Consider the following 22,578-nt stretch of genomic DNA (forward strand, 5'->3'; position numbering starts at 1 on the left):
AGCTTACAACCCAAAAGCAGGACAATAATCAATACATTTTATATTCAATAAATTTGGAAAATATGTGGAATATTGAGGCCAATATAGCATACATATTATAAAATGAACAAGGCGCTGCTTGCATTTACAATATGGATTAGCGGTTCTTGCTGCCATATTCTGGCACACATGAAGGTAACAGAATTTGCCTCTTCATTACCCAGCCTTTTGATTTTAACATGGTATATGCATGCCAGGTATCTATATTATAATATATACCAGCTCCCATTATGATCCTATGTATGTAAGTCTGATATACTATCCAATGGAATGAGCTGCTCTGAGTCTTCTGAATAACTGTGCTGACCTATTTCAAGCACAGGCAGTCCGTATAATACTTTTCCTAATTCCAATGTTTTATCATGTTGCAAAGCACAAATGAATAATTTTTGCCCCGACTATTTGGCCTGCCATCTCCGGTTTGTCACTGTCATAACATATTTGAGTTTCTTGACAGGCCTTGCTGTATATATATATCACTTGGTCATCTTTTTTCTGTGTAAAAAAAGCTTTGCCAAGCATTAAAAACCGTTGTGGCGTGTCAGAAAGAATGGAAAGCAGTGCAGATCTTGCATTTTATTCTGTGCAGCAAAGAATAGAATAATAACTTTAAAAGATAATGATATGGGAACAATTGTTGAATAACTGGCATATCCATGTGCTACTTATAGCACCAGTTATGATGCATGTTGGCCTTTTTGGATGTGTGCCCTTTAAAGTTTCCCATGTTAAATCAAAATACATACTGTGGGCTGCCAATGGCATATAACAATACAATTTCTCAATAAGTATTACCAACCAATATTGCTTTTATTTTTTTTAGTAGTTTAAGTAATATTTATGTTTATGATTCCAAACAAAGGAGTATTATTGCCTGGAGTCCCGGGACACTTGTTGAGTTCCCCAGGTATGATGTGTGCACACAACAGAGACGCTCACACGGCTCACTGCATTTACAGAGAAAAGGGAGACCTGTACAAAACGACTCAATGGGACCATGTGGTTCTCTAGTGCATTCGGCTTAAAGACTTGACATTTTTTCAGACTGGATCTCTAGTGTTGCCTGGCCTTGGCTTGTTTTCCTTGACAGTGCTTGTGTTGCTTGGGACTTGTTGGCTGACTTGTACTTCTGTACCTTGATTCCTATGCCATTTTGTATCTGGCAGTTTCCTGCATAGGGCAGCCAAATCTTTCTTAACAATTATCATACTGGGGTATACCACGGTTGATAATCCTGCTTCAATATTGGTGGTAAAAATATATTAATCTCGTGACGAGTAAAAATTTTTATAAGCATTGTTATTAGACCAATTTGGTTGCCACTGTCAACTAATTGCAACAGTGGTCTCTATGTGATTGACTATTGAAGGGTTAATACTTTATAAAGATCCCAGGTGTATATACAGTATTATGGAAAAGTTTTAGGCAAGTTTGAAAAATGCTGTATAGTAAGAACACTTTCAAAAATAGACATGCTAATAGTTTATTTAACAAAATGTAAAGTGAGTGAACAGAAGAAAAATCTAAATCAATATTTGGTGGGACCTCTCTTTGCCTTCGAAACAGCATCAATTCTTCCACAAAGTCGGAGATTTTGTCGGCATATAGTTAGGGGTATGATTTAACAATTATACCAAACAGGTGCTAATGATCATTTATTTAATATGTAGGGAAAACACAAGAATTAACTGAAACAGAAACAGTGTAGGAGAAATAAAACTGGGTGAGGAACAGCCAAATACACTAACAAGGTGAGGTGGCTAAAGACCGTTTAATGTCAAAAGTCATACGCCATGACAAAACTGGTATACTTTTGTGTTTTTCTTGCTGCTATCTCACAGCTGAAATTCCGGTTTGAAGACTAAGTTCACAATATGTTTACCTTCAAAGCATGGTTTTCTTAAGGACTATAGTTAAAACTACCTTTGGCGAGTTAGCGTAGCAGAATTTTTGTGATGGGTTATTAAAGGGTTAATTATAATATGCTCTGGATCGCCTCATCTAAACTGTTCCTGGGTACGACCATTTGGTGTATTGACATCACACAAATACTAGACTTCGTAGACTTCCAGTTGCTCAGTTCTAGCTTTGCAGGCAACACTGATATTTATTCACTGCACAGGGAGTTGTGAAACAATGTTTGGTGAACAACCCCCTACTATTGTCTTTTCCTGTCTACTTATTTCTGAGGAAAAAGGGAACACATTAAATTCATAACAACTGCATGTGATAAAACACATATGCCCCGGCACCCAAATCCTAATTTAACACATTACCTTTCCGTACTTCAGATTATTCCAAGTAGCCTACCATAGCAACCCCTTACACCATAATCATATAGCAACACACATAGGCATACATCTACTGCTGGTTTACAATACGGCTGCCAACCAATAATAGCTTTTTGGTGACTAGTTTCAGCAAAGTCCTGCACAAACCCTGCTAGAGGCTAATATTTAGAGAACAGTAATTGGAAAGTTCAAACACAACTTGAAATCACCCAATGAATCACTTTAAACCTACAGAAGCCAAATAGTGGTTTTGTGGGAAGATTCAGTAAAGTGGTCATTTTAGTAAATCAATTATATTATTAAAAACAAAAAAAGTATCTGAACTATTGTAATTACTATGCTATGTAGTGCTAACCTTGTGGTATAGCCCAATTTTAACTGTGACATGACTTATGTAGTAATTTTATTTGGTAAATAAAATTTTACGACTTTTGAAAGAAATATGATTCATCCTATTTTTTTAGAATTTGATTTGACCATTAATAGGCGATGATTCATGCACAACGTAAAACAGATTTTTATTTTCTTTGATACATCAAAAGTTTTATTGCTTAATTCACAAGCATAAAACCTGTAGAAGTATTAAAAAAGTGGATTCCAAGCAAATTTATCCATCTCAAATAACGTGTGTGGGATAGTACCACAAGAGTGCAAGATTAGTTAGTACATGTAATTCAAGCCTTTATTTACAATGGTATGTATTTTCCTCGCTATTCAGTTTACCCCATTGTAATAATGGCAAATATTGGTAATAGGTTAAGAATTTCTTTGTTTACCACACCATAGTAAGGCAGCGAAAATTCCTCTAAAATAACAAGAATAATAGCTTAAACTACACATTCAGTTATCTTCAACAATCAGTGACAGCATGCAAGTTGGCAGAGTATGCAAGTTCTTACAAGTATATTAATATCCAATTCCCAGATTCCCTTCTTCACATTTGTATTTGTAGAAGTTAACATGATACACAAACTTCATAAGGGTTGAGTTGATTCAAATTCATTAACCCGCATATTGCTTGCACGCATGATAACAATAATGGCTAAACTACATAATCAGGTCTATTCAACGACCAGTGGCTGCATGTGAGTCATAAGAGAACAGGAATTTGCAGAGGGAAACTCTTACAAGATGTACAGTGTTGTGAAAAAGTATTTGCTACCCTCCAGATTTCCTCTATTTTTGCATATTTGTCATACACTGCTCAAAATAATAAAGGGAACACTAAGATTACACACCCTAGATCTGAATGAATGAACTAATCGTATGACATACTTTCGTCTTTACATAGTTGAATGTGCCGACAACAAAATCACACAAAAATTCTCAATGGAAATCAAATTTATCAACCCATAGGGGTCTGGATATGGAGTCACACTCAAAATCACAATGGAAAACCACACTACAGGCTGATCCAACTTTGATGTAATGTCCTTAAAACAAGTCACAATGAGGCTCAGTAGAGCGTGTGGCCTCCACGTGCCCGTATGACCTCCCTACAATGCCTGGGCATGCTCCTGATGAGGTTGCGGATGGTCTCCTGAGGGATGTCCTCCCAGACATGGACTAAAGCATCCGCCAACTCCTGGACAGTCTGTGGTGCAACGTGGCGTTGGTGGATGGAGCGAAACAGGATGTCCCAGATGTGCCCAATCGGATTCAGGTCTGGGGAACGGGCGGGCCAGTCCATAGCATCAATGCCTTCCTCTTGCAGGAACTGCTGACGCACTCCAGTCACATGAGGTCTAGCATTGTCTTGCATTAGGAGGAACCCAGGGCCAACCGCACCAGCATATGGTCTCACAAGGGGTCTGAGGATCTCATCTCGGTACCTAATGGCAGTCAGGCTATCTCTGGCAAGCACATGGAGGGCTGTGCGGCCCCCCAAAGAAATGCCACCCCACACCATTACTGACCCACCGCCAAACCGGTCATGCTGGAGGATGTTGAAGGCAGCAGAACGTTCTCCACGGCGTCTCCAGACTCTGTCACATGTGCTCAGTGTGAACCTGCTTTCATCTGTGAAGAGCACAGGGCGCCAGTGGCGAATATGCCAATCCTGGTGTTCTCTGGCAAATACCAAACGTCCTGCACGGTGTTGGGTGGTAAGCACAACCCCCACCTGTGGACTTCGGGCCCTCATACCACCCTCATGGAGTCTGTTTTCTGCACATTTGTGGCCTTCTGGAGGTCATTTTGCAGGGCTCTGGCAGTGCTCCTCCTGCTCCTCCTTGCACAAAGGCGGAGGTAGCGGTCCTGCTGCAGGGTTGTTGCCCTCCTACGGCCTCCTCCACGTCTCCTGATGTACTGGCCTGTCTCCTGGTAGCGCCTCCATGCTCTGGACACTACGCTGACAGACACAGCAAACCTTCCAGCCACAGCTCGCATTGATGTGCCATCCTGGATGAGCTGCACTACCTGAGCCACTTGTGTGGGTTGTAGACTCCGTCTCATGCTACCACTAGAGTGAAAGCACCGCCAACATTCAAAAGTGACCAAAACATCAGCCAGGAAGCATAGGAACTGAGAAGTGGTCTGTGGTCACCACCTGCAGAACATTTATTGGGGTGTCTTGCTAATTGCCTATAATTTCCACCTGTTGTCTGTTCCATTTGCACAACAGCATGTGAAATTGATTGTCCATCAGTGTTGCTTCCTGAGTGGACAGTGTGATTTCACAGAAGTGTGACTGACTTCGAGTTGCATTGTGTTGTTTAAGTGTTCCCTTTATTATTTTGAGCAGTGTAATTTGTCACATTTTAGATCATCTAGCTAATTTTAGTATAAGACAAAGACTAAGTGAATAAACACAAAATGTATCTTTTAAATTATCATTTCATTTATTGAAGGTAAAGAGTTAATGAAAACCATCTGAAAAAATAATTGCCCCATAAACCAAATAACTGGTTGTGCCACCCTTTGCGACAACTGAAATCAAACATTTGCAATAACTGGCAATGAGTGCTTTACATCTTTATGAAGGGATTTTGGGAACTCCTCTTGCCAGAATTGTTTTAAATCAGTTACACTGGAGGGTTTTTTAAGCATAAAGAGTCTTTTTGAGGTCATGCCACATCATGTCAATCAGATTTAAGTCAGGAGTTTGACCAGGGGACTTCAAAAATTAAATTTTGTTTGTTTTGAGCCATTCAGAGGTGGACTTGCTTGCATGCTTAGGATCATTGTTCTGCTGCACAAGCCAACTGTGCTTGAGCTGTAGGTTATGAACTGATGGGCATTCTTCTTCAGAATCACAGAGAGCAGAGTTCCTGGTTCCATAAATAATGACGGGTTGGACAGGTTCTGAAGCAGCAAAGTAGCCTTAGACCATCATACTACCACCATTGGTTTTGACTGTTGGTATTATGTTTTTATTGTAGAATGCGGTGTTAGCTTTTTTGCCAGAAGTAAAGGGACACATATCTTTCAAAAAGTGTCACTTTTGACTCATCTGTCCACAGAAGTATTTGGGGGGTCATCAAGATGTTTTTTTGGCAAATGTGAGCTGAGCCTTGGTGTCTTTTTTGGTCAGCAGTGGTTTTCACCTTGCAAATCTCCCATGGATGCCTTTTTCTTAACTTTTTCTGAACACTGATCATAACTGAGGCAAATGAGGCCTGCAGGTTCTTACATGTTAGTCTGGGTTCTTCTATGACCTTTGGATGAGCTCTTGGAGCTTCAAGGTTTTTCTCCATTTGTAGACCTATCACTGTGGTTTGCAGGAGTCTCAGAGCCTTGGGATTGGCTTTGTAACCCTCTCTAGACTGATAGATGTCAATGACTTTGTACGTCTGTTATAGAATTTATTTAGACCCCAACAGAATATGCTCCTTTTTGAGACCTCTTAATCTACTTTAAGACAACTTCTATATAATTGAGGATAACTAAGGGAGCAAATACTTTTTTTCACAGTGTCAGGTTGGGGTGGATAGCTTTTCTCCTTCTATACATGTCGTCATCATTTAAAAACAGCATTTTGTTTACTCAGTCTTCAAACATTTAAGTGTTTCAAATATGCAAAATAAAAGACACTGGGAAGGGGCAAATACTTTTCCACAGCACTGTATTAAAGTCCAACTCACAAATTCACCATTTCCACCTCACATTTGCACCGACATAAATGGCATACACACTACCAATTGAAGAAGGATAAAAAAGCACAAGCAACGCTTCCTTAACGCACAAATTGCTTGCAAGTTGCAAATACAAGTCTCATGGTCAATGAAATAGGAGGTTAAGAGATAATAAACTATCTTATGGGAGGTACAGAGCTCATCTTCTTTCTCCCAGTATGACCTGCATCATATTTCTGGTGGGGTAGGGGGTAGAATCACTGTTAGATACATAAAACCCATCTAAGAAATGTCCCCATCCCATGGCTTATGAGATTATGAGGGGTTACTTTACAAGTTTAAAAAACTCCACCCAGATACATTCTAGGTGCCAGGAAGATAGACCAAAAAAAGTAGTTACACAGGTCATTTAGTTATCCACATCATTGACAGTTCCTTGGACTTTATCTTTGGTCCAAGGAAGGGGACTGGCCTTCAAAAAATGGAAAAACAAAGCCTGACTGTAAAAAAAAAAAAAAAAAAGAAAAAAAAGAAAAAAAGAAAAAACAAGACCAAATAAATCATCCTCTCAGGGCTCAATGGCCAGCAGTGGCCACAAAAGGATGCAGGAGGCATTGCATCCTCCACAGACCTGAATGTAAGTAGCAGTCTGTTCTATATTTGCAGCTTCTCCTCTCACCTACCCCTAGCTACCCCTTTATGACGGGAAGAGGTCTATTAAAATATAACATGTCCAAAGTAAACAGAGAAGCCGGATACATGGTGTAGTCTGTAAGCCATGAATCAATACGTGTAACAAGATAAAGTTAGGTCAGGTTACGCTCCAGAGAATCACAAGGCAAATCTAATTGCAACTCGTAAGGGATGAGGATGTATTTCAATAACGCAGACAGTGGTGAATAATCATCGTGTTGTGGATTTTTTTTTCTTTTCCTTTTCAAATGGTGATAGAAATACAAAAAGGTTAATTCGTATTTATTTGTGTTCCATTAAAGTGAATCTGTCACTTATCCACTAAATAAACGCTGGGTTTACAGATTAAAATGAGCAAAAAATGTGTGTTAAAATCAGAACCGAGAGAAATGTTTTGCGCATATCTAAATACCGACAGAAAGTAGCCATTTCTGCCTCATGGAAACTTTAATGAAACGGTAATGGTAAACGAATAAATAATAAATAATGACATAGATAGAGGGTATGGTTTAAAGGTTCTCTTCCACTTGGGGGGTCTTTACAATATCACTAGATAAGTGCTGCATCAGGTACAGAGAAGAAAAATGAATCTGTCATTTTGCTTTTCTCTTAAAAACCCCCTGTCACTTAAAAGCGTGTTTAAAGGTTTATTGAAATACTACAGTTGCCTAAAACAGAATTCTGTCATCCCTACAAAGCCCTCTTCCCTACATCACTGGTGGGAGCGAGTGAAGTGTTGTGTTAGTAGGTGTGATGGGAGTCATGTGTGATAGGTGTGAGGTGGTTTGGGTGATAGGTGTAAGGAAGGTCCCTTTAAACTAGACAATCTTAAAGATAACGCCAATTTCGTGATCTCAGATATAAGTAGGCAGAGCAGTACTAACAGGTGCCCAGCTGAACCGTTTCCAAGAAGAAAATGCAGCAAAACTGTACATTAATAAAGAAATATGTTTATTTAAGATGCATACCATAGTAGAACACAATAACATAAGAATCTAGGAAAGGTGGGGGGGAAACACCTACGTGGAACAGTTAAACAGTGGAAGACTGAGGCGTACTGTGTGAAAGCTCTACCACAGAGGGTAGTTGACACCTGAGATACACTTCCAGTGGAAGTAGTACAGGCAAACAGAGTCAAGAATTTTAAGAAAGCTTGATGTGTACATAAAGCTATTCTAAAAGGTTAGTAAGTAAAAAGTGAGTTAAATAGGGCAGGCAAGATGGGTCAATTTATTCTTCAACAATATGTATGAGTTTTTCAAAATTATTAAAAACCCACCTAATGTGTACCCTATAGTGAACTTTAAGTTCCTTTTCTCAAGATCTGGATGGCCAGTCACCCCATTGTGTCTTTTATTGTTAGCTAACTGTTGGGTCGGGCTCATCTAGCATTTAGTTTAAATTCAAAATCACAAAAAAATGAACATCTTTATTACAATTATCACCAGGCTTTATTGTATATTTAACTTGCCAAAATAGGGTTGGACATTAAGTATGGTACTTAAGTTATTATCATAGAAAATGTGATGATTTAATTATAATAATTTAAAACAAAAACTATTAGCAAATGTTTTAATTTTAGTGTATGACATGGAAACGAAGTAGCCCAGTCGTTAAAGGACATTTTGAGAATTAAAAACATTTTGTCTTTAAAGAGAATCTAATTTGGGTAGTTTACAATGTCTATAAAGGCCTTAATGTGGACCTGCTATCATGAAAATGTGGTTCATTATAGCATGGTCATTAATAATATTACTACTAATGTTAAAATGACAGACTAAACAACTATTTAATAAAACAATGTTAGACTTCATATGCATAATTCAAATGCAAAGCCTTGCGGGCACCAAATGACATATATGCTATGCTCTTACACTCTTAAAGAATGCAGTCGCGTGTATCCAGTAGTCGGTAAAGGTATGTTTTTTGTGGCACCACCGATCGCTGGGCTCAGGCTCAGACTCAAGCTTGCATTTTATTTTCAAATGCAACAAGCTCATGCAATTACTGGGTGCATGGCAATTATTGGGTGCATGGGAGCCTAGACCAAAATTAGAAAAAAAACCTCATCTGCTATAATTCCCTGGATAACGTTCCGAGTCTGCGACATAAATTCTCTTTTTGAGGAAATAAGCAGGACTGTTTTCTCCTTAAGTTATTATTGTTAGGGATATAAATTCCTACACAGAAATTATAATATACCTATTGAGGCCATTTTCCAAATGTCTGACATTCACCAGGTAAACAGTAGCATGGGTAAGATGGCATATTATATGCCTATGCATTTGTTTAGTAATAGCGGTTAATCATCAAAATACTAATTATAAAACAGTAACAGGATCTGACCCAACTCACATTGGTCTATGTGACCCTTCAGACTCGATAAGGCACTGGAGCAATATAGTAAATCCACAAAATACCACTATTTCTTTTTTTTCTGTGGCTGCTGTTACTGCTTGGATCTCCTGTCCACAGTTTTGGGGCTATAGTTGGAGGTGCAGTTCCTATTGCCTCACCTGGTGTCAATGTAAATCAAGGCAATACTATAACCTAGCTACCCAGATGATATAGATTTTCTACAAAGATACAGTTTGCAGCCAATCTTAAAACGTCTAAAGCTCCAGGGGGGAGGGGGGAATGTTGGTTGAGCAACGCTCAATAGTCTAATGTCCCCCTATTATAGAAGAATGCATAAAAATGAGAATGAGTAATATGCATTCTTCCAAAACGAAAAAAAAATAAAATAACTTAGCAGATGCAAAATCATCCTTATTCCTCTATGATCTTAAATTTCTTGTCACTGATTGGCTAAAGGGACTCCAGCATGCAGCGTTCAGCAGAGGCAGCGCTGGAGCTGAATGAAGGTGGGTACATCAGCAAGATGCAGAATCCCCCATGCATGGACCACAAAAAATGTAAAGGGACCACATATCTATCACATCCATTAAAGTACATATGATGGCTGGAGAGGAGAACTAGGCAGTGAAACATTTCACATAGAAGAGTCAGACAGCAATTATGGACTTCAGAGTACACTTTGGACCAGACCTACAAGGTAAGCTTGTACTGGATTTAATAATAATATGGAAGAAATCCTGTATAATGAAAATCACTAGTTCATAATTGCAAGCTTAATTTACAATTATTAATAGGCCATTTTATTTTACATGTGTGCATAGGGACAGAATGGTGAAAAATAAAAAAAGTGCCTAGACATTTATATCAGACCAGCTCATAGGTTAAGGGGAAATACTCAGTGGCTCACCGGACGCTAAATTCATATGCCCTATGATCCGTTCATGCCTGCTGGTATATAATATACACAAGCTTTCTCCATGCACTAAAGGGAAAAATGTACTATGCTGTAAACACATCAACATCATCAAAATATATTGTTTTCCATACTAGAGTAATTGCACTATGCCTCAAACCATATCTTCGCTAGGTTGTCAGGTAGCTCGTAAGCAGCGCAAGCAACTGCCACTCTAGAGTGATTTGTCTTACATTATGATGCAACATGTTTCTATAGATTTCTACAGATTTCCATGCTTTAGCTAACAGATTAACCAACTGTGGCTCAACCGATTTATTAGAACGCCACAAATTAATATGGCGGGAAAGCGTTGCACAATTAACTGGAGAGAGCCTTGGCAATTAATGAATTAGAGATATGCAAAGTGTCTATCGGCACTCAAGGGGCCTAATTAAAGCTTGCAGACGCCATGAGAACTGCTGATCATTCTTAAAAAGGCTCTAATCCATCAAAAAAAAAAAAAAAAGTTATATACCCTTTAACATTTCATTTTCCAAACACTTCTATTATGGATAACGTAAACACGATGGACAATAATACATATGTTCTATTTAAGAATAAGACAAAAAAAAAATCTGTTCTCTAGATTGTAAGCGTGCAAGCAGTGTACTCTTTACTAATGTATCAGTTTGTCTTAGACTGTCTAGTTTTGTCATACCCTTTGAATGTTTGTATAGTAAGTAGCGCTGGATAAATTGTTGGCAAGATATAAATGAAATATAATAATACTCACAATACAGGAAAGATGTTACTTCCTAAGCTACTGTATACCCAGCCCATGACTTTAATTAACCTGTAAGCACGAGCGTGCTACAAGACTCACTGTCTGCATTTGTTTCTAAACCATCAAAGACACTCATGATATTTACTGAGTGCTGAATTTATCCAGCACTCTGCCAGTTGGACACGATTTCTCCCATAGAGCCAGCTGGACGCTGTTTACACAGCTGGTTTGAACAGTGATATAGTTTATACATGGCGCACATGATTGGTAACATTTACCAAGAGGAATAGTGCAACTGGCTTCTGTTTGTACATTCACCAATCACAATTCCATACCGTAACCATTGCACGATTCATGTACAGTACGTCCCTGGGACACGGAGCCCTTAACTATATTTAGCTTTCTAAAACAGGCTACCGTGTAAAGTCTGAGATTATGCCCAAGAGTAGTTAAAATCACGCAGCTGTCAGAAGACTTTAAAAAAAATAATGAAAGCAAAAGAAAATTTCATAGCGGATCTGCGTAACATGGTAACAGTGTTATGCCATATATATATATATATATATATATATATATATATATCTGCTGCAAGTGATTTTTATCTGCATGGATTTCTCGTCAGTCAGTAGTCAAGCCTCCAAAAAGTAATTAGCTCTCAGTGCAAGTACTGACGTTATATAAACTGATAATCTAGTGAGGCATCGGATTCTCTGCAACCAATTAGAGGGAATTTAAGCATCTTTTACATGGCTTCATGCCATTATTTCCAGAGGGCTGCTCAGAGCAACATCATGCAGCCCTGGCACAGACATCCTCATTAATGTCACTCGCTACGTAGAACTTACAGTTCAATGGCTTTATTCCACATGATGACGTAGCCTGAGAGAGTGAACGACTCCACGTTGACTATGTGAATATTTCCTTTTTCGGTGCCCACGTACAACCATTTGCTCTGGAAAGGCAGGTGGCAAAATGTTATCCTGGATAAAGAAAAGAAAATCTTATGAAACAACAACTCAATCCAGAGAAGCTTCATCCATTATACACATTTTTTCAACAATCAATTGCAAAAGAATAATAACGTGAAGCTTACTATTGTTATTTGGAATAATATCCACCCACTACCTTATGTTTTTTTATTATGCATTTCTCTTTATTTCAGATACACTAAAAGTATTTTCAGTATATTTTTAACATATACTTACCTATACACAAATTATATACATACTCAAACACACACATAGTCTTACACTTCTAATTTAGACAGGTGCTACTCCAAACAACATCACCAAAAGTATAAATATTAGGAAGCTGAAACATTCATAATTTCATCACAAAGACACACAAACACATTGGAAAAGCCTTGTCCCAAAGCCACTCCTCTGATCATTTGTAACATTGGGATATGTGCGAGTACATTATATATATATATATATATATATATATATATATATATATATATATATATATATATATATATACACACACACACACCGTATTTGCTCGATTATAAGACGACCCCCCCAAATCTGAATATTAATTTATGAAAAAAAGCCTGAATATAAGATGACCCTATAGGAAAAAAGTTTTACCAGTAAATGTTAATTCATGTAAACTATGTGAACAATTGTTTGTTAATAAAAGCTAAGATTGAGAAAAATATTTTGTTTATTTTCTTTTTTTACAACCTGCCCCCCCCCAGTTATGCACATCTGCCCCCAGGCTTGCCACTCTGCCCCAGAAATGCCTTATACCCCATATATGCCACTGTGCCCCATGATATGCCTTTTAACCCTCTAAATGCCACTGTGCCCCATGATAGACCTTTTAACCCTCTATATGCCACTGTGCCCCATGATATGCCTTTTGACCCCCTATGTGCCACTCTGCCTCCAGAAATGCCTTATACCCCTATATGCCACTCTGGCGTATAGAGGGTTAAAAGGCATTTCTGGAGGCAGAGTGGTATTAAGGTGGTTAACAGTCATTTCACAGAGCACTCTGCCTCCAGAAATGCGTTATGCCCCCCATTTTACACTCCCTCCCTCCTCCAAACTTACCGGTGCTTCTGAGTCCCCCGGTGTTTGGTCCGGGCAGCGTGTAGAGCTCTACGCGATTCGCTTTGACAACTTCCGCTCTACACGGTAAGTAGGGGGGGCATAACACAGGAGGATCCAGGTCCCCTGCATCTGCAGGGGACCTGGATCCCCCTGTGTTTTGCCCCCCCCCCCAACTTACTGGTGCTTCTGAGTCCCAGGTGGCTGCGCTCTCACGGATGTGTATGAGATATATAAAAGAAAAAAAAAACACAATAGTGCAATATGTCTCAAAGCTTATTTGTGTTTGAAATAAAGGCCAAAAAGGGCTACTCACATTTGGTAGGGGCTTCTTCAGTTAGCCCCAAAGTATACGCTTGGGCGATATAATCCTCGCCTTAAAGATTTCTTTATTATTTTTATCTTGCTCCTGGACCTTTTTTAATTTATAAGACAAAATATCTTGTCAGCCACAACTATATCCTTGGTGGGGATTTTACCACCTATGCGCTGAGGAGTGAGCAACTCTATCATTGCTCACCAAAAAGGAACTGTGGACACTCCAGACTGCTTCAAAGGCTGAGGCTAAAGAAATTCCAAGGCAAGGATTATACCACCTAAATGCACATCTTGGGGCTAACTGAAGAAGCCCATATTACATAGTGCTGCCAAAGAAATCTTTAAGGCGAGGATTATATCGCCCAAGCGTATACTTTGGGGCTAACTGAAGAAGCCCCTACCAAACGTGAGTAGCCCTTTTTGGCCTTTATTTCAAACACAAATAAGCTTTGAGACATATTGCACTATTGTGTTTTTTTTTTCTTTTATATATCTCATACACATCCGTGAGAGCGCAGCCACTAACCCCCTTGTGAACTACTCTACCTGTCTAAGCCAAGAAGAGGAAACCTTGGCAAGTGGTTCTGCTGCTACATCATCATCTATAATAACTTTGTTTTAAAAAGGACTTTTTTATTTTTTTTATTTTTTTATTTTTATTTTTTGCTGTTGTTGTTGTTGTTGCTTTTAGCGCTTTTATCCTACCCCTTTTAAGTTTACTCTGAGTCCCAGGTGCTTAGTCCGGGCAGCGTGTAGAGCTCTTTATAAGACGAGGGGTATTTTTCAGAGCATTTGCTCTGGAAAAAACCTTGTCTTATAATCAAGCAAATACGGTATATATTGTGACAGTGTAAACCCCAGGGAGATGATTAGCATGGCATCTGGGTACAGCTGCTATGCAGATTATACATATGGCTCCCTGGGGTGGAGTAATTGGAGAGCAGGGTGGGCCAATGCTCCGTTTCCCCATTTTGTGGAAATTCCATGCCGGGTATTCCAGGAGACAAGAAGTCTGCAGGATCTGGTCCGGGATTTCTATGAGGCCAGCATCAGACACAGGTGCTGAGCATTAAAAACCCCTGGAGCCTGAAACTCAGATAGACTGTTGGGGGAGGAGGAAGTTCCCTGCGCTCCCAGGGCAAGGAGAGGCCCTGAACAAGACCATCCCTGAGCCAAGTGAGGCAATACCTGCCTGGACCTGTGTGTGCTGTCTGGGGGAGGTTTTCCAGAGCCTGGCGTAGCTGGGTCTGGCTGGGAGGTTGAGGTAGTGGGTGATTAGGCTGGTCAGTCTGGACCAGCATAGTTTAGTTAGAGAGGGCTCCAATTGGGAGCTAGGTTTTCTTTTTATGATTTGGTTTTGGGGTTTGAGCGATTAAAAATTAAGCACTGTTTTGCTACAAACTGGTGTTCCTGACTCTGATTGCCCTAGAGGACTGTGCTTAAGACCCCTAACTGTGACGTTTATGGCCCTCGTGCTACAGGGGTTGTCACAATATATACACACACACACACGCACACACACACACACACACATACATGCATGCACACAGTGGCAAGAAAAAGCAAGTGAACCATTACCAGCATTTTTGTATCAATTTGTCTTACAATATGATATGATCTTCATCTTAAGTTACAATAATGAACAAACACTATCTGTTTTAACCAATAACATACAAATTATTGTATTGTTCTTGTCCATATTGAATACATTATTCAAACATTTACAGTGTTAGTTGGAAAAATTATGTGAACCCCTAGGCTAATCACTTCAACAAAAGCTAATTTGAGTCAGGAGTTAGCATACTTTGAGTCTAATCAATGAAACAGGATTGGATGCGTTTTGAACTTTGACAGAAAAACACTCAAACATTTTGAGTTTGCTATTCATAGGAAGCATCTGCTGGTGTGAACCATGCTTCACAAAAAAGAACTCTCAGAAGACCTACAATCAAGAAATGTTGATTTGCATAAAGCTGGAAAGGGTCCCAAAGTAGTCTCAAAGAGTTCACATATCCATCAGTCCACAGTTAGGCAATTTGTTTGTAAATGGAGACAATTTAGTACTGTGGTGCCTTAGCCAAGATGACTCCAAGGGCACATCACAGAATGCTCAATGTCATATTGATGTCTCTTGAGGAAGCCTACCGGGCGAAACGTGTCAGAAGGGATACACAGGACTTTTCTCTGATTGAGTTTTGGTGGACTTCATTTTACCTTACGCTTTTATATGCGCTTGGTGCATGGATAAACTGTGAGTGCATTCTTATCAACTCCAATCACTTGTATTGAAGATACTGCACTATTTTCAGTTTTGTTTTTATAGATTCAACATGAAGATTTATTAAAGATATTTTGTTCAACACACTTTTGATGGGCTGGAAACATATTTGTTTGTGAGTGCAACTACAAACATCACCTATCTAAATTAGCATTTATACATGTTACACTATATTTTATTTTTTTCCTTACATGTACCTGCACCCCAATTATTTGTTCAAATTACACCACCATGGCTGGACACCACGGAGGAAGCTGTTACTCTCCAAAAAGGCTGAATTGTTTGCAAAGACCATACAGTGCTACGCATAACAACATGAGTTTATCAAAGTATCATACAGGATAACATCAGGATGGCTGTCCGCCAGCTGAAGCTCAGCAAGAGAATGACCCTAAACATCGAAGTAAATCTACTGCAGAATGGCTTTAAAAAATAATTTTGGAGTGGCACCGTCAGATCCCAGACATTAACTCATTACAGTTGCTATGGAAAGAACTCAAGAGAGCCATTTACATCCAAAATCCTAAGAAAATGACTGAGCTTAGGCAGTTCTGTAACATTTCTCTTGAACGCTGTGCAGGTCTGAACTATGGAAGCCCTTTTTTTGAGGTTATTGCTGCCAAAAGAGGTTCGACCAGTTATTAAATTCAAAGGTTCACTTACTTTTCCCACCAGCGCAGTGAATGTTTAACCAGTGTGTTCAATAAAGACACAAAAGATTATCATTGTTTGTGTGTTATTAACTTTAGCAGATTGCATTTGTCTATACTGGTGACTTAATTAATGCAAAAAAATCAGGTAATTCCAAAGGGTTCATTTAATATTTCTTTACTTTTGAAAGATTATTCAAAAGTAGTAAACATTTAAGACAGTCACCAATCTTCCCAGGAGTGGATGTTCCAGCAAATCCACTGCAAGGTCAGACCATGCAATGCTCAGAGAATCGCAAAAAAACCCAAGAGTTACATTTCAGACTCTATAGGCCTCAGTTGGCATGTTAAATGTTAAAGTTCAGGACAATTACAATTAGAAAAAGGAAAGGTTTTTTTGGAAGGGTTGCCAGGAGAATTCCTCCACAACGATGTGAGAGACTGATAAAGTCATAAAACTATTACTTCAAGTTATTGCAGCTAAAGGAGGTTTTACAAGAAATTGAATCATAAGGTGTAGTTGGTTTTTCATACATGGCTTCTACATTTTGGCTTTATTTTTTGCTGAATAAATCATGACATGGTGCAATATGTCATGTGTTGTTGTTCATCTGAAGTTGTGTTTACCTAATGTTTTGACACATACACACATCATAATCTTCTCAATAGTGGAGGGTGATAAAATTCCGCAGTAGTTTCAAGGTCAAAGTGATCAGTGGTGACCTAAGCAAATACCTTTTTAGGGGCCAATCAGTTTCTCCTTTCCTGTAGAACAAAATTTATCAGACTTTTTAATTACCAAGAAAGACAAGGTCAGACATGAAACCAAGAATAGAACACTTTATTCTTTTATCATCTAAAAGAACTTCCTGAGCCTTTTTATGATACTGTATCTGGAATGCACATATTTAATGAATTTTAAATGCACAAAATTATTCTGCAGTATTGTATAATGGGGAAAAGCAGCACAGAAATTTCATACAGTCGGAAACAAAAGAAATAGGTGACGTTAGATTAAGATTCCATGTTAAACACTTTGTTCATAACACTGAGTGGATTAAATGTTAATCTGTTCAACACCCCTAACCCACTGTAGTCCTCATATGTCACTGATGGTCAATATAATTAAACAAAATATCTCTTTTCTGTAATTAATGCAAACTCTAGTTCCTCAACTAATAATGTAAGGAAGAAGCAAGGTAGCTCGTTCAACCGTGTTTTATTAAAAAGGGCTAATAGAGATATTTGATGGCTTATAATTTAGAGATCAACTTTTACACCAGATCAAAGTATTTAAAATATATATCTATGGTGTTGGTACTATGTATGTTCAAATAATATGACAGGCATGGAATGATATGGTGCTTTGTTATGCATTAATAAATGCCACAGCCTTTTTCATGCATTAGATTTTGTGTTGCAATTTTTTCTTCTTCTTACACTAACCTTTGTGATATATCATTATTTTGGAAATATTGCTATAGCCTAGAATGCTATTTTCTGTGAATTGTGATCTAGGATGTTAGGACAGGGCCTAGGGTAGTCTATTGTTTCATTTAAAACAAGCATTAATAGACTTAAGATAGAGGGTCAGTGGTTTAGGTGTAATGTAAGGGTCTTTTACTATACTTAGAGGGTGGTAGATAAATGAAACAGCCTCCCATCAGAAAAGGTTGATGCTGATAGAGTGTGGGAATGTAAACATACATGGGATAGGCATACAGCTATCCTGAATCTATTTCAAGATCAACGACTTGAGTCTCACAGCAGGAAAAATGGTCAGACTAGATGGGCAAAATGGTTCTTATCTGCCATCAAAGTCTTTGTTTCACTTAGAGGAACACCATTGACATGAATCGTTGCCCCCCCTTCTGTCTGAACCCTTCCCACGAAGTAATATGCCTTTATTTCAGGGGAACATAAAACTCCAACTCCGTTGACTTAATCATTTGTACACTCCTTGGGGGGAAAGTGCACAACACCAGGGTATGATGGTGGGTTTTTATTAAAATAAGGAGGGTGCTCTGTTCCTAGAGACAAAGATATGAAAATGAAGTTGGTGAGGAAGAAGTGAATAAGGGTTTGGGAAGGGACGCAGAAGTAGATTTTGTTAAAGAGACTAGTTTAAATGTTTGGCTTGATTTTCAATTGGAGCATGCCAGTTTGATGATCAAATCCCATTGAAATGAAATATGGTTCTAGGAAAGAGATTGCTTTAAGGGGCACCATCAGAGAATGCAATACACAGATTCCAAAAGTTGCATCTATTTTAACACTTGTGATCACAAGGATTAGGTTCCTGTATCATTATAATATCTTCCCAGTGTGGGAGAGAAAGGGATTTGAAGAACAAAGACAGGTAAAAAAATGGCTTTGGCAGGTGTGTGCATTTGGTCAGGCTTTGGGTAGTACAAAAGCTAAATACATCCCTAAAAATGCCTATTATGTCCCTGTGGAACAGGATTCATTGTAGCTTTAGAGACATCCACTATGATTAGAAAGGATGGTGTGTAATTAGACAGAAAGGCTGCCAAAACAATGGAAATAACACCTAACTAGTTTTATGGCTGTTTTGCATGCTGTGAAAAAGATAATGCTAAATAGGAGATGTATACTTTTATAGTGGATCTGTCACCTACACAGCCATACGCATCGTTAAATGCATTTATCTAAGCTATCTGTGGCATGGGGTTTCTCACTTTCAATCAGTGTTACTGTTTTTACAAAGACTCCAAAAACATCACTAAGTGGAAGCGCTATATTGAGAAGATACAGTTTTCTGGAAATAGCTATTGGAAGACTAATTTTCCTGTAATACACCATCCACATTTGAGACCTAGACAGGGACGATTTCAAAGTGCACGGCAAGGAAAAGACAATCCAAGATAAGGTCAAAAGCATACCAGAGGCCAAGGAAGATAAATCAAGAGAAAGAAAGACAAAGATAAGTTACAGGCATTGAAACACTAGAAAAAAAAAAAAGAAGCACAAGCTGAGAAATATGGGTTCCTCTAAGGCAAGCATTACGAACCGTGGCCTGTGTGCAATGTAATAATGATTATTTTAAAATCAATTGGTCTTAAGAAAGTAAAAAATATACAATCACTGAAATAATATTTAAATTAATTTATATTAAATGAAATAAACAAAATCTAAACATTTTCATGTTTTTTTTTTCCCTTTCCTTTTTGTAGTCCACTGAACACTGGATATATTTAAATAACTAATAAAATAATGAATTTCCTTTTCTGGAAGAAGTTAGAAAAGCTTTGCAAAATAGTAGTTAAAGGCAAATGAGTATAGCGAATGACTCATGACATACATAGATAGATATTACTTCAAAAAAAGACGACACAAAAAGCCTACTTAGGAGATTATAGAGGTGTCACAAGCGGAACCAAACATCTGAACTTCTGCTTTCATGCATGTCTGCATTTCAAGGACACAGAAGAGCTACCTTGAAATAATGATTCATGTTTCCAGATCAACTGTTTTTCCTCTCACAAAGGCGGATGTCAAGGTGAAAAAAAATAGCTTTCACTAGAGAGAGATCTGCAAATAAAAGAGCTTTCAAGAATTTTTCACCAAGAAAAAAAAAACACTTGCCAATGAACAGGAAGCAAAAAATGTTGTAGATTCCTTGGGGAAAAAGTGGAGCGGGGGATCGGCCTTGCTTATTGACAATCATTTACTATTCATTATTCCTAATGTGAGTACGTCTAGGTATAATGAATATCATCCTTGGATTTGTCAAGATTGCACTAAAAAGTGAAAGCAGTTGTCACTAGCAGCGAACTTTACAGGGACGTTTATACTATTCAGGAACCTGCTCAATTTCATTTATTATTCTATTAATCTGACTCAGACAAGCTTTCTGGCCAGAAAATACAGACAGATACAATATGAAATTTTATTAAATAATCTATAATAAGGAAACTCAACGATTAACTCCAACTAACATTAAATCTTGACGTTAGTAAACAGTGCCCTTGTCACTTAAGACAGTTTGCACATGTGATTGTCTTTAACAGAGTATACGTACAGGGATGAGCCTACGGTTAGTGACGCCTGGGTGCAGTATTTTTTTGGCACCCCTTGGAAAATAACACACATACAAACATACTAACATGCAAACTCACTCTAACACCATCCACTAACACAAACTCACTCTAATACCATATACTTACGCATACATATAGATACTCTCTCCCTCTACCAGGGGCTACTAACCCTAGGCATACCCCTGACACAAACACTATATACTCACACACAACCTAACACTTACAACAGTATACATCCACACACTCACGTTCCCTCTCTTCTACTCTTTCTATCTCACCCTGTCCTCCTTTCCCTCTCTCTCTCACATCTCGATATCTACCTTTCTCATCCTATCCTTTGCTACCTCTCTCATCCTCTACTTCTTTCCAGCTCTCCCTGCTTCTAACCTCAGATCCTTTAGTGCAGCTTGCGTTCTCTGTCCAAGCTGCCACCACTACCTCGAGCACTACCTCGAGCACTAACTCGGTTATAGGGGCACATAAGTGCCATGAAAAAACCAGCTCGCCCCTGTTCACACATATGGAAATGCTGGTGTCTGGCGATACACCAACAACTCCTACCTTGAAGCAATGAGCAACAAACTAACCCCAGTCATCCCATGCATGTTTGGTAATGCTTTGGGGTTTTAAATCATGACATAACAGGTATATTACCTTCCCTCAAGGACAAGTTTTTTGGTACATCATCTGTTGCAAAGTGAGTTATGTATCCAAAACTAATACTATAAAAAGTTTTCTATTCACAACTGTAAGCTAACTGAATGTGGGTATGAAAGCTGTGTGAAGATTGCAGTTATGTATAACAAGTTATCCTGGTATATGTTTTTAAATTAGTCTTTATCAACAGAATCTTGCAATGGTCCTCAGGCTACCAAAATTCACTTTGATTTCATAATTACTTTTCATAGAAAAACACATGTGAGTGAGGTATGCATGCAAATCCACACGTTATGTAATATTCAGGAATTTAATATCTAATGTAATGTGTAGTTTATTGACCTTTTTTTTTACTGCATTTCCCTTCTTATATTTGTAAAAAAAATTCTAAGCAATTAGACCACACAACTAAAGCCCCAAACAAATATCTATAATGTGGGGCCAGATTTAGCAGATTTACTAAAATTAGCTTAAAGGATGGAGATGTCTTTTCATTTCTTCTCTTTCTTGCCCTGTCTTTTCTTTCTTTTTTCAATAACTAAGTCTAAGGATAGTAAGCTCACCTCCTCAACTGTACAAATGAATAATTCAAATTATGCTGCAAATAACTCAATAAAACTGAAAGCAATAAATAAAACTGGCGTAGAGTGCACCTTACTGTCGAAAGTATTCTATATTTAGCATAATACAAATGCTGTAAAAGTCTTTTTTTTTCTCAGTTTTTCCCAGCACTCTTTGCTTTGTTTCTAAAATGCCTTTAAATAAAATTTTCCCACAAAAAAGAAAGTGTTTTGGGTTTAAAGACTTGGAATCATCTGCCTCAGTAATTATAACAATGGCGTTCAAGCCACGCGTCCATCTTGTATACACTGATTTCATCTCAGCAGCAAGACACAGATAATGGTTTTAGAAAATATACTTCTTTATGAGTTAATTAACATGGATCTAGACACACAAATCAATAGAGATCAAACAAATCTGGAGCCACTCTAAAGGAAATAGAAATTTTCAATGTGACACCATTTTTTCTAACTTCTTATTAAATATGTGAGATATCTTATTCCCTTGTAGAGTGGTGTGCCAGTCTTTAATTCATGGGTCTCCAACACGTTGCTCACGCGCTACTGGTAACTCTCTTGCTGCCACTAAGTATCTAGTTTTAGAGAAAGGCACATTCCATGTCTGAGAATGGGGGGATATCTATTCAAGCACATTTAATAATTAGAAAAATATTACATTTATATAGTAGCTGTTAAAATGTACATTAATTAGATGTAGCTCTTACTGAAGGTTGGAGCCTGACCTGCTTTAAATGTCCAGCAATCCCTACACACATAAAAACGTTGTCACAGAGGAATTGTTGGTGATGCAGGACGGGGCTTAGAAACCAAAGTGCGCTTCGCTGTATGCCCCAGCCATACAGC

General features: G+C 38.3%; 1 pseudogene; it reads right to left on the reverse strand.

The window, feature by feature from the left end:
- The window catches only part of LOC149289877 (syntaxin-binding protein 5-like), a 181,418-nt pseudogene that overhangs the window by 75,163 nt on the left and 83,677 nt on the right, over window positions 1–22,578 (reverse strand).

Source organism: Sceloporus occidentalis, unplaced genomic scaffold, assembly GCF_023333645.1.
Source record: "Sceloporus occidentalis isolate IW3139 unplaced genomic scaffold, rSceOcc1.0.p SCAF_42, whole genome shotgun sequence".
Classification (NCBI taxonomy): domain Eukaryota; kingdom Metazoa; phylum Chordata; class Lepidosauria; order Squamata; family Phrynosomatidae; genus Sceloporus; species Sceloporus occidentalis.